The sequence below is a fragment of the Vombatus ursinus genome, unplaced genomic scaffold, assembly GCF_900497805.2.
Source record: "Vombatus ursinus unplaced genomic scaffold, bare-nosed wombat genome assembly UNPS02014791.1, whole genome shotgun sequence".
In the NCBI taxonomy this organism is placed as follows: Eukaryota; Metazoa; Chordata; class Mammalia; order Diprotodontia; family Vombatidae; genus Vombatus; species Vombatus ursinus.
Genome location: NW_020954569.1, coordinates 14,724,848 through 14,738,061, shown reverse-complemented (window position 1 = coordinate 14,738,061; position 13,214 = coordinate 14,724,848). Strand labels below are relative to the sequence as shown.

Sequence of the window (13,214 nt, the reverse complement as noted above, 5' to 3'; positions counted from 1 at the left end):
TCAAAAGCATATGGAAGTGATTGTTGATAAATCAAAATAAATTAATTTAAAAAATAAGTAAATACATGCACCCCCCCCCAAAAAAAAGAAAAACAAGTAAAGGAAGAATGTTTATTGTCCAGATTATGGAAGAGCCATAATTAGTTCATCATAAAATAAATCATGCCCAATGGCTTCAGAATTGAATACATTAAAATTGACCTTTCAGAAACCTGAATTTATACCTAACTTGAATGCTAACATTAAGCACGCAAATTATCTTTACTTTCATGTAAAATAGACTAGCTCTAAATTTATAATCCTAAGATCTTAAAATAACTGTCATAAGGATAGATATATATTTTTACATTTAGGCTATGTACAGTTAGAAAAATAGATTTTTTTGGAAAATATATTGAGGTTTAGTTCTTAAACGCTCGGTAAAAGTAAACGATATGACATTGCAAACCTCTAAAGCTGACACAATCTTAGAACACATTGAATAACATAAATATCTAGAATTTGTTGTTCAATCATTTCAGTAATGTCTGCCTCTTGACCCCATTTAGGGTTTTCTTGGCAAAGAAACTGGAGAGATTTGCCATTTTCTTCTCCACCTCATTTTATAGATGAGGAAACTGAGGGGAAACAGGGTTAAGTGACTTGTCAAGGTCACACGGCTAGTAAGTGTCTGAGGTTAAATTTGATCTCAAGTTTGATGACTCCTGGCCTGGCAATCTATCCACTGTACCACTTAGCTGCGCCAATATCTAGAATTAGGAAGTTACTGTCCTTCCTATGTGATGACCTATCCAAAACACATTTGGAATATTATATTCAATTCTGTGTAGAGGAAAATGGAGACCATGCTGTTCTATGGTGGTTTGAAGCAAAAAAGGAAATATTAGCTTAGAGCAGAGGGTTATTAGAAGCTGAGGGTTATGGGGAGGTCATGACAGCTATCTTCAAAAATTTGAAAGCCTATCACATAGAACAGAGTGTTCTGACTGGCTACAGAATGTGGGATAATGAGGTTGAAAAGAAACAAATTATTAGCTGATGTAAGAAAACAACCCTCAGCCATTACAATTTGTCAAAAAGTAGAATGCAGTATCTTTAGGTTTCACAGGAGTGTAGATTTAGGTTTTGAAGGGAATATTCAAGTAAACTAATTGAAGACATTCATTTGTAAATGATAGATAAAATGAATTACCCAAGGTCACTCAGGTAGTAAGTAGCACAGCTGGGATTTGAACTCAGGTCTTCTGACTCTACATCCAGCAGTGTTCCCACTCAGTCAAGTGATGGATTTAAATTCACTGAATGTCTTCAATCAGAGAAAGGTTAGAATGATAATTTGTTGGGGGAGCGTAGAGGACATTACTTTTTAGTACTTGTTTCTATTTTATGACTTGTATCACTTCCTTATCACTCTATTAAAAAAAGTAAGCAATGTTGGTGACTCTTGAAATATACTTATTTTAAAGGAGAGGAACATACTCTTATAAAAGTGACTAATGTTTATCATTCTTTAGTTAGATTATGATTAATAAGCACTTAGGAATTAAATCCCTCAAGGAATCTAAGTTGGATAAATGGTTTCCCCCTGAGAGTAGTTAGTTGTTGGTCATTGATTTAGCATTTTTTCAAGTACTTCCCTCTATTTAAATCAACAGTGTCGGGAGAATGATGGGGAAAAACGAGTTTGAATTTAGGAAGTTCTATACCTAGTATAAACGTTTAAGTTAATATCATGTCCAAATTGAACTGAAACGTCTCCTTAAATACATCCTGGACTTGAGTCACAAAGAGGAAGACTCGAATTTCTCATAAAATATTTACTAAGAGTGCCATCCTCGGCAAGTCACTTAATGTGTTGGATCCTCAGTTTCTTCATCTGTAAAATGGAGCTAATACTAGCATTTGTCTTACAGTTTATTGTGTGGTTCAAATGAGGTAACTAATGTAAAGAGGATTGTCAGTTTTAAATTGCAATGTAAATCTGTTGTTGTTGTTTAGCTATTTCGTCCCTGTCCAACTCTTCACAACCCCATTTGAGGTTTTTCTGGCAAAGATATTGAAGCAGTTTGCTATTTTCTTCAGCTCATTTTTTATAGATGAAGAAACTGAGACTAACACGGTTAGGTAACTTGCCCAGGATCATACAGCTAGTGTTAAGTCAAATTTGAACTCAGGTCTTCCTGACTCTAGGCTTTGCTCTCTATCCACTGTTTGACCTAGTTGCCAGCTATTAAAAACTCTATTTGGCTTATTTTGACTTATTTGACTATATATTCTTTTTATCTGAAATTTTGTTTGCATACATCGCTCATAATAACATGATAAAATGAAGCCATAGCTTTAGTTTTCAGGATTGAAACATAGATGTAACTAACTTTCTGCTGGCTTCTGCAACATTTAATTGAGAATTTAAACTTTCTTAGCACTCTGTGAAGTAATGTTTCTGCTCGAGTAGGTTATTACAGTGTTCTATAACCAGGTCCCTGGCTCATATAGTTTCAGAACAGGTGAGCACATTAGACTGTTGGTGTGAGCTATCACATCTGGTACTTTTCACTTCATCTGAAAATCCCCAATCCACCCCTGCCAGCTTAATTACTAAAGGAAAGTCTAAGGATTTTCAATTGTTCTAACTAAATCACTTCTTTTGGTATAAGTTAACTAATTTGATTCATTTATATTATTGAATTGAAAAGGATTAAACTAACAAACTGTTCAGAAGACACTTGACATGTTACAAAAGTACAAAAAAAAATATTTCCTGAATAATTTTGCAACTAATGATACATTAACCTTAAATAAGCTATTCAAGGTATTAAAGGTTGCAAAGTCAAATTAAAAGAAAAAGAAAAAAAATGAGCTCAGTAGATTTAATTTTAGTTTGGTTTAGTGTTGTTGTTATTCTATTTAAATATTCAAAGACACTTATGCCTGACCAGAATTAATGAAATATGATTAGTGGTAAAGATTAAGAGAATGCTAAAATGGAGCCCTTCAACAGGAATGACCCATAATTTTATTGAAATCAATTTTTACATGAATTCCTTCTGTAATAACAATTTTCTGGTTGGAAAATTAATGTAATAATTAAACTATGCAACCAATGTGTAACCTTCCTCCAAAGAAATGCAAGAGACTAGAAATAGATGACAGAAAATCTATTAGGCAGGGCTAACAATGAGGTCAGTGATGAGTGGCCTTTGAATGATCCTCTTTGGATGATTTTCTTTGTACCATTGAATTCTCTTCCATTCTCACTTTTTACCTGCTCTTCCATCTCTCCTCTCTCTACCTTCTCCAAGCCTGTAAAGTTTACAAGCTAGAGACCAGAAAGGATTTAAAAAAATATTTTTGTTTGATTTTTGTCTTTCATCTCAACTTTTGAAATAAACACACAAAATTAATAAGATTATATAATCATAGATTTAGAACTAGAAGCTATATGTGAGGTCATTGAGTCCAACTCCCTCATTTTATATCTGCTGAAACTGAGACCTAGGGAGTTTAAATGGTTTACATAGGGTCATGCTGATAACAAGTTTCTTCAGCAGATTAAAACCCAGTTTTTCCCGACTTCAAGACCAGAACTCTATCCATAACTGAATTGTCATGGTTAGTTGTAAAAATCATGTACTGTGACTAACTCTTCTAACGATACTTAATAGGCAATAAATATTAATTGACTAAATTTTACATATTTCAGTGTTTCAATGGACCTATGATTTCATCAATATAGAACTATTCTGCCACTGGCAAACATCACAACAGACCCCAAATTTTCATAGCATAAAGTTCTCATCTACGTGCTTCTCCAAATTCTTAGCATGTGAGCTATCCGATATATATAAAGCCTTCTGCTATGTTGTTGTTGTTGTTTTTTTTTTTTTAACTTTCACAGATGTCAGTATATCAGCAGGGGTTCTACATAAGTTATGCATCATTCTTTCTGCATGATTAGTCCACCTCTCTTTATGAACACATGTTTCCATGATATGATTTATGTTGTGTCTCACATGAAAGTCACCATTGTAAGTAAGCTGCAGCCAAATAACCACTATAAGGTCCCTTTGTTGATCTTTGCATTACCCACAACTTTGACTCTTTGATGATTGTAATGTTCCAGAATTTGAAGCTATGCTGTATGAATGCCTTTTTTATTTTATTAATTTAATTTTTATCTATCTATGTATCTATTTATCTATCTATCTATATCTCTAGGTATTCACTCATTCATACATGCATCAACTTATTTGTTCATTTGTTTGTTTGTTTCTTTAGTACAAGAGAAAAGTTCAGGATGATTAAAAGTGCAATACAATATAAGCATACAGGAATACCAGCTATTTTCAGGTATCAGTTGAGAGATAGCTTTTTTTTTAATCTGCAGCATATGTTATATACATTTTTTGTGTATAAAGTGTATGTGTGTGTGTGTGTGTGTGTGTGTCTGTATACACACATACATAATGAACTCATTCTGTGATCTGTCCAACCAAATGCCTGCCATTAGCCATTCACTTAGTCATTAAACCTAAGTTTTAGTGGTTCTCAATTGAGGAGGCCCCACAATGTCATGGGGCTTGATGCAATTAGCACAATACCAGACATAAACAGGAACATATGAAGGATATTGTTGCTGACAAGGTCTCTCTCTTCTATTAAACTGCTCATAAGCCATCCTCCATGACAGTGGATAACACCTTTTGCAAGAGCACATCTCCATGTTGTATGCCTCTCTTAACATAAGTAGTTGGAAAGTTGTTTGACTAAACTGTTTCTCTAGTTGTATTTATCAAGGAAATGTTCATTAACTTCCCAGAACCATAACAGTCTCCTTATTGATTGAGAAGTATTTAAAAATACATTTTTATATGCTTTGTGATTTTTTCAATTTTCAACATCCACAAACAGTAATATTTTTTATCATTTGTGGGATTATAAAACCTGCTACTTAAATAAAAATATTTTGCTAAAGTCTACCTTCCTATTTTCACATTTTTAATGAATAAATGAAAAACACTTTCTAAAACAGTTATTATGTGTTACACGTGAAGTGAAGTAGGAAGTTACTACTGTGTTGAGCGCTGAAGATAAAAATACAAAAGCAAAAAAAAAAATGAGGAACTGAGGAAGTTAACATTCCAAAAGGCGGAAGATCACACATAGAAGAGTCTTGGCCAGGTCCGGGCATTTCAGTCTTCAGTCTTAAAGGGATGTTGCATTAGGCTATAGGACAGTAGATTGGCATACACTATCCAAATATAAATGAAGAGTTAATTTCATTGTTCCAGACTTGGTAAAGAGGAGGTAACAAATGCTGTAATAGAGCTATTGGTTAGAAGGAGGTTATGAGGGAAGTGGCTGGAAAAATAGACAATTAAGTATCCAGGAGAGGCAGTCACTATTCAGGAGACCAGACCCCCTGGGCAGAAGTTCTCAGGACCTGATCCTCGGTGCCAGTTGTGAGGTATTTGACAAGGAAATGACGGTGTTCTTGATAAGTATGAGCTGAGAAAAGAGGCATTTACATAGAGAGTTAGAGATTGTTGCTGGGGGATATTCCTACCTGTGATACCTCTCCCTACAACTTCTTTGGTATATTTCATCACTCACATAATTCAGAAATTGCTCAGCTCTTTCAAGATAGTGATGCCTCAAGAATTTTTTCCCCATGTTTTTCTCGATCTATCCCTTATTGTTAAACTTGATTCTCATAAGTGTCCTTTTTACTTCCTTGTGTAGCACATTGAACACCATATTTGGGGCCAAATATGTTGTCCACTATCATTACGATGAAAGATCATTATAGAAATATTATTCTATTTTCCAACATTTTTTGTTTTTCTGATAGTTCTTTCTATTAATTCTTTGGGATCCTATTCAGTTGAGCTTCATGGTGAGCTTTTTGTTGACTTGCTTTTTATTCTTCTGTTTTTCACTGTGTATAACAATATATCTTGTAATCTTTTGCCTAACTGCTTTACACTGTTTTAAAAATGAAAGTATCCTAGTCTAATCTTACCTCCACTTAGTAAGTATATCAAGTGTTTTCTGGTTAAACAGCTTTCTATTCTATTTTGACTTGACATCATAATGACTGTTTTACATCAATTAAATTTATAGGAATTATGGTAAAAGTGCCATTATAATTTCTTTTTCTGTCCATTTCCTATTTTGAAATTGATGTCTTATTTCAATAGGTCAGGTAGATGCTGTTGAAATTCTAATGCTTGTATTCTCATCTTTAACCTTTATTCCACATTGATTTTACCTTTTGATAAACTAATCAACTGACTGCACAAAATATTCTGATATGACTTTGCCTTGTCAAATCATTTCTTTTTTTTTAATGTGAAGAAGGATGAGGAGTCATTGTTCAGTGCTTGCTATTTCTGGTTCTGCTTCTATCTTGTAAAAAAATGTTCATGGTAGTATAATAGTAGCATAGTAGTCTATAAGGCTTTGGTCCTTTTCATTACTGAAACCCAAAGCATATTTTCAAGAATACACTTGTGCCTTTGCCTTTTCTGTTAATTGTGTCATTGAATGTCAATGTATACATTAATTTTGGATGAAGCAATTTATCATATTTTTCATAGAATTTCTCTGTTCCTTTTTTTTTTTTGCCATAACAGCCCCTGGAACATAGGCTACAATGATTTCTATACTGATTTTTTGGTTATATTAAGACTCTTTTGCCTGGTATCCAAGCCTTTGCAGCATATATAAACCTCCTTTCTATTCTTATTACATATATTCCTTTATAATTCTATGCTTTAAAGTACCGTAGTCTTTGCTTGGCCACCACACACATATATCAAATACTTTGTTCTTTTGTTCATGTTGTTTCCTTTGCCTACAATGTGCCTTAGCTATCTCCACTTGTTAAATTTCTACAAATCCTGCTCAGCCCAGATCAATTGCTATCTCAATTACAAAGTCTCCTTTGATTCCCTTCTGACTCATACATGACATGAGCTCGTTATTTTGCATATTTGTAGTGCACTTAGAATGCAATGATGTTTATTATGACTTTATCTATTTGTATCTTAGCTCTCCTAGATTGTGAGATCCATGAGGAAAGGGACAATGTCTCATTTAAACTTTAGATTGTCTCTAAAGGCTAGTAAAATGTTTTGTACATAGTAGGTACTCAAATAATGTTAGGTTTAAGGAAAAAGAAGAGAGAGAGGAAGGAAAGACAGGAAGAAAGGAAGGAAAGACGGATGGAAAGAAGGAAAGGAGGGACAGAAGCAAAGAAAATATGAAGGAAAGTAAGGAACAAGGTCCCAAAGATTAGCCCATTAGTGTTATTTATTGGCAAACAAGGTTAAGTGATTTGCCCAGGGTCACAAAGCTAGTAAGTGTCTGAGGCCAGATTTGAACTCATGGAGATGAGTTTTCCTGATTCTAAACCCAGTACTCTATCCACTGTACCGCCCAGATAAATAGATAGATCATGGACAGCATATTTGACCCTAAATGCTACGGTGTCCAATGTGCTACATGAAGAAATAGAAAGGATGCTTTAAAAAGACCTATCATTGTACACACATATATAGATGGATGTATTTACATATGTATATGCATATTTATACAAGTTATATTTGATATGATATTATTTATCTATATCTAACTATATATTTATCTAAAGACAGATTTTCCATCGCCAGCACATTAAAATCTACATTATTTTATTTTTTTGGTGAGGCAATGAGGTTAAGTGACTTACACAGGATCACACAGATAGTAACTATCAAGTATCTGAGGCTGGATTTGACCTCAGGTCCTCCTGACTCTAAGGCCAGAGCTCTATCCATTATGACTCCTAGGTGCTCCTAAAATCTACATTATTTAATACATATGTTGAGAACACTGTTGGTTTCCGTTAGTAGTGCTAAAATATCATCTGAGCAAATAATTCCTTCACATATGTCTTCACTACATACAGTGGAAACCAAAAACATGTACAAAAAATGGAATGAATGAACAGCATGAACAAATGTTCAAAGTAATTGAATAGTATTTTAATTTTTTTGGCATTCAAGTTCAGCAACAATAAGGAGAGTTAAAAATATCTTACATCAGCCACTGCATCAAAAGGAAAACTGGAAATAGAACTTAAATCACTCTATTTCTATTTCATGAGCAAATTTTAGAAAATGCTCTACTTTTTTTTATTCTTTACTCAATCATTTACCTGCCCTCTGCTCGAACCATCACTTTGGAAAGATGATGTAAGATGGTTTCAATATATACCTGGAATAATTGTGCATAGATGCTGTCAAAAATTCCTCTGCCGAGACTATCTCAAAAGGTTACTGTGACATTTCCAGAATTTCTTGTTGCAAATATGAATGAAACCCATTCCCTTTTTTGGAAGAGGGTTGGAAAATGCATGGAACCTGACATTTTTCATGGAGACCAAGTTAGAAAACAATAACTTGAGAGTGCCAAGATTCATCAACCAGTAAACAAATAATTACTCATGGATGGTTTCGAGGGTTAGAATTGTACTAGGTGGAACAATGACAAAATAATCTCCAATGAAAGAAATAATTTCAGTTCTTGCTTTTGAGCATATCTGATTTCAAGTGTGAAGGAAAGTACCTTTTGGGATTTAATGGCATTTTACATACTTTTATTTCATAAGAGCATTCTTGTATACAATGGTCAAATAGAATAACCACAGAGGTCCTGTTTACACTTAATTATTTGATTAATCTAAAATCTTAAGTAAAAATGTACTTCTAAACTGCTAATTGCTATAATGGTTAGTTTGAAAATGTCATTGTGTTTCTACTCACAAACAAGTGGGAGAAAATAAAAATGGTACAACATAGGACATATCCTAAGACTGAATACTCCTCTACTAATGTCTCCTGATGTTCATGAAACCATTTAAGAAATAATTTATCAATTAGATATTAATACCATAAATAATTACATGAAATATCTGTTCATTATAGAGAAGGAGTTTTAAATTTTCTTACTATAAAAATTCCACTTCAAATCCTATTGTTTTCTCTAGATTACATATATAGAGAGACAGAGATTGTTGCAATGGCTTCAGGCTTACTTCTAAATATTTTAAATTGCATAGAAGGATTTCTTGGATTAATTTGGTAATGAAGTTGTTGTGCTATTTTTCCTGTGGAGTTGTGAATGCCACATTCTGAATTCAGAGTAATTCCACAGCTGGAAAAGTGTTTGCTGAACTATATACCCAGGTTCCTATTATGCCTTCATTAATCTTTAATCCTTCTCTGTGTAAATAGTTTAATTTTACCCAAGAATATAACATTTCATGTGGTTTTATGTGTCCTATATGAGAATTTTAAATTATGAAGCTTGTGATGGAAAATAAGAATACAAAAGATTGTCATTTTCTCCTGTTGCTATTTATGTTTGTGACAGTAGATTTTTCTATTTAGGTAGATCATCTCAGTGCTTAGAAAGTTAGCACTGAGTAGTTCTATATACTCTCATTGTGGACTTGAAAAAATTTAATGAAGCTTCTAGAAATTCAAGTACAATACAAGACTCAGTAGTATGAACCATTTCATAATAAATGATTGAAGATTGGATAAAAGGAAATTAATTTTAAACAGACTTTATGATAGTTACTACTGAATTCCAAAAAAAGTTTGTAAATATATGTTACTATGTTTTATGCAACAAGTCTACCAGTAAATAAAACTTATTTTTCTGTGGTGGCTTCATTTTGTTTTTGGTCTTACTTATTATCATTCCTAGTCTTCAGGTGCTCACTCCTTGTTTTGTCTACCTCTATCCTTTGGTGAAATACTCTCCTCTTGCTCCTTGATCTTTCTGACCTGAACATTTCATATTCACCATAGGAATGGTTAATTCCTAGAGTGGAGAGAGTGAAAAAAGTCTTCTTTCACCCCTCTCTGGCAAAGAGAAAGAAAGAAAGAAAGAAGGAAGGAAAGAAAGAAAGAAAGAAAGAAAGAAAGAAAGAAAGAAAGAAAGAAAGGAAGAAAGGAAGAAAAAAAGAAAGGAGAGAAGTAAGGAAAGAAGGAAGGAAGGAGGGAGGAATGAAGGAGGGAGGAAGGGAGGGAGGAAGGAAGGAAGAAAAAAACAACAAACAAAGAAAATCTGATAACTAGCCTTTCAGATACTGGACTGGGAACTGGATGAAAAATACACCTAAAATCTCGATAGGACTTAATAGACTTTATCTGATTTTGTGGTCTATTTGAATTACTTATTGAATGATGGTGGATAAATGAATTAACTTCCTTGAATTCATCAGTAAATCTCTTTTATGAATTAACTTCTTTGAATTCATCAGTAAACCTCTTTTCTTTATCAGTAAAATGATTTAGACTAGATGACCTCCAGTATCTCTTCCTGTTCTAAGTCTTTAATCTGAAACATGGTAATTTCAATTCTTTTTCTTTTTTGGTGAGGCAATTGGGGTTAAGTGACTTGCTCAGAGTTACACAGCTAGTAAGTAAGTATTATATTTCTGAGGCTGGGTTTGAACTGAGGTCCTCCTGACTCCAGGGTAATAATTTCAATTCTTAAGAGTAATAGATTAAATTAATTTGCCAATTTGGCAAATTCCTTAAATTCCATTCATTAAATTCAAAAAGCAATCAAACTGATAGTATTTTTTTTAATCTACACTTTTAATACTACATAAAGCAAGTTGCCAAGGGGATACTTTATAGGACTTAATACTATAATAACAGTATTCATTTGGGAAAACAAAAGATATAGAAGAAAATCATGGGAAATAATAAAAGATGTAGGTAAATGGGGAATAACATTTGCAGACCTCAAATTTAATATAACTAGTAGTTGTCAAACCCATCTGGTATTGGTTCAAAATAAATAAATAGATGAATAGAACAGACAAGAAAAGGGAGTATAAGAAATAATAGAACTCAGTAATCCAGTATTCAATAAAGTGGAAAACATAACTTACCTAGGAAAAAAAACTGTATTTCATAAAAACTGGTGGGAAAACTGGAAAACTGTCTGATAGAAATTAGACTTAAACCAACTCTTCACTACATTCTACAATACATCCCACAAATTTTTGTATATTGTCTCATTGTCATTCTCTTTAATGAAATTATTTGTTGTTTCTACAGTTTGTTCTTATCCACTTATTCTTTATTTTCAATGCATTAAGTCTCTTTATTCGATTACTCAGTTACAATTCCGTAATTTAGTTCTCTACGAACTGATACACCCAATGACCAACAATTATTATTATATCCCCAAATACATCTGAATCACTGAATTCTTTACTGTCAACTGTGATCATGTACATATTCTGTAATCCTTTTAACTTGATTTTATAAGAATTTCAAACTGCCCCTAGGTTATGACATGTCTTGTAAGGGGTACTTATGGGGAACAAAAAAGAATCAGATTGCTTGATTTTATGTATTTATTCAGAAGGTGGTGAACCTTTGATAAAATTTAGAGTGAATGTTCACAGGCAGTAGTTTTTCATGTATAATTCTATCTTTTCAAAAGTTCAGTTTACATGGTGACTTATAATTGTGAGATTACTTATATATAAAGTTTTATATGATCAAGTACTTTGCATGATGTCTGATGTGATCATTAATGAAAGTTATAATAAAGTAGTAGTTATGATCATATCCCTCTTGCAATCGAAAAACAACCAAAATTTTCCATTCTGCATAGGCAGCTATAAAGCTGTCAGGAAGTAATTGCCCATCTTTAAGGAACTGGTCATCTTTGCCTTGATCGATTAATATGTCCAACTGAGAATCCAGATAAGATTTCACAAGATGAGTAGCATCATATGCCTCCCACTTACTTTGATTTGCTCCTAAACATACACTGAAGGCCTTTTTCTCCTCAAGGACAGAGCATTGGATTGCAAATGGGAGAGAATGCTGACACAGATTTGTATTTTCTAGGATTCTTCAAAGCACAAATCAGAGCTCTGTGGTCTCCCATAAAATGGCCAAGAATAGATACCTTCTTTGGGTCAGCTGGAAAACTGGCATTTATTAGCTTGGGCAGCTCATCTATCACATAAGAGCACATGCTATAGTTGGTTTTCCAAGCTTCTTCAGGGGCATTCACATAAAAAACAGCACTGGTATCAAAGTCCCAGCTATCATCTTCTCCTTTGATATTATAGCCATGTGAACTGGTGTCTGGTGCAATGACAATGAGGTCATGTTCTGTTACAGCTTGGTGATAACCAGCTTTTGTGATAAAATTTTGTTCTGTGCACGTTAAACCAGACAGCCAGTAAAGTACAGGACATTTTCCAGTTTCTGCCTTCAGTGGTAAGCAGATTCCAAATTTCATTTTGCATTTTAGCTCCACACTGTCATGCTCATAAACTTTCTGAAACCCCTCAAAGCACTTCTTGCTGTAAATCTGTTTCAAGGCCATAGTTTCTTTGCTAGGTCAGTGTAGGTGGCAGTAGAAAAGGCTGGGGGTGGGGAGACCGATTTACTCATTCTTTAGATTATTTAGTTTCCAATTAATTTTAATCTATGCCTCCAAGGCCCATTATTGTATGTAATTTATATTGCATTATGGTCTGAAAAGAGTACATTTAATATTTTTGGGGTTTTTTTGCATTTGGTGGTGAAATTTTTATGCCATAATATTTATGCCATCAATTTTTAAAAGGTGTTATGTACAGCTGAGAAAAAGATATACTCCTTTGTATTCCAATTCAAATTTCTTGAGAGGTCTATCATATTTAACTTTTCCAAGATTCTTTCTTATTTATTTTTTATGGTTTGATTTATTTAGCTCTGAGAGTGGAAAGTTGAGTCCCCCCACTAGTATGGTTCTACAGTCTATTTCTTCCTGTAATTCATTTAACTTATCTTTTAAGAATTCATATGCTATGCTGTTTAGTGCATATGTTTTTCAGTAATGACATTACTTCATTGTCTAGGGTGCCTTTTCACCAGATGTAGTTACCTTGCTTGTTTCTTTTAATTAGGTCTATTTGTTTCCTTTTACTTTGTCTGATATTATGGTTACTATCCCTGCCTTTTTTTTTTTTAACCTCAGCTGAAACATAGTAAATTTTGCCCCTGCCTTTAATTTTAACTCTGTATGTCTCTCTGTGTCAAGTATGTTTCTTATAAATAAATTATTGTTGGATTCTGGTTTTTAATCCATTCTATTGTCTGCTTCCATTTCATGGGTGAGTTCACACCGTTCACATTCACGGT

General features: G+C 33.4%; 1 pseudogene; it reads right to left on the bottom strand.

The window, feature by feature from the left end:
- Positions 1-11,564: 11,564 nt before the first annotated feature.
- On the bottom strand, positions 11,565-12,429 carry LOC114047797 (annotated as a pseudogene).
- Between the last annotated feature and the right edge of the window lie 785 nt (positions 12,430-13,214).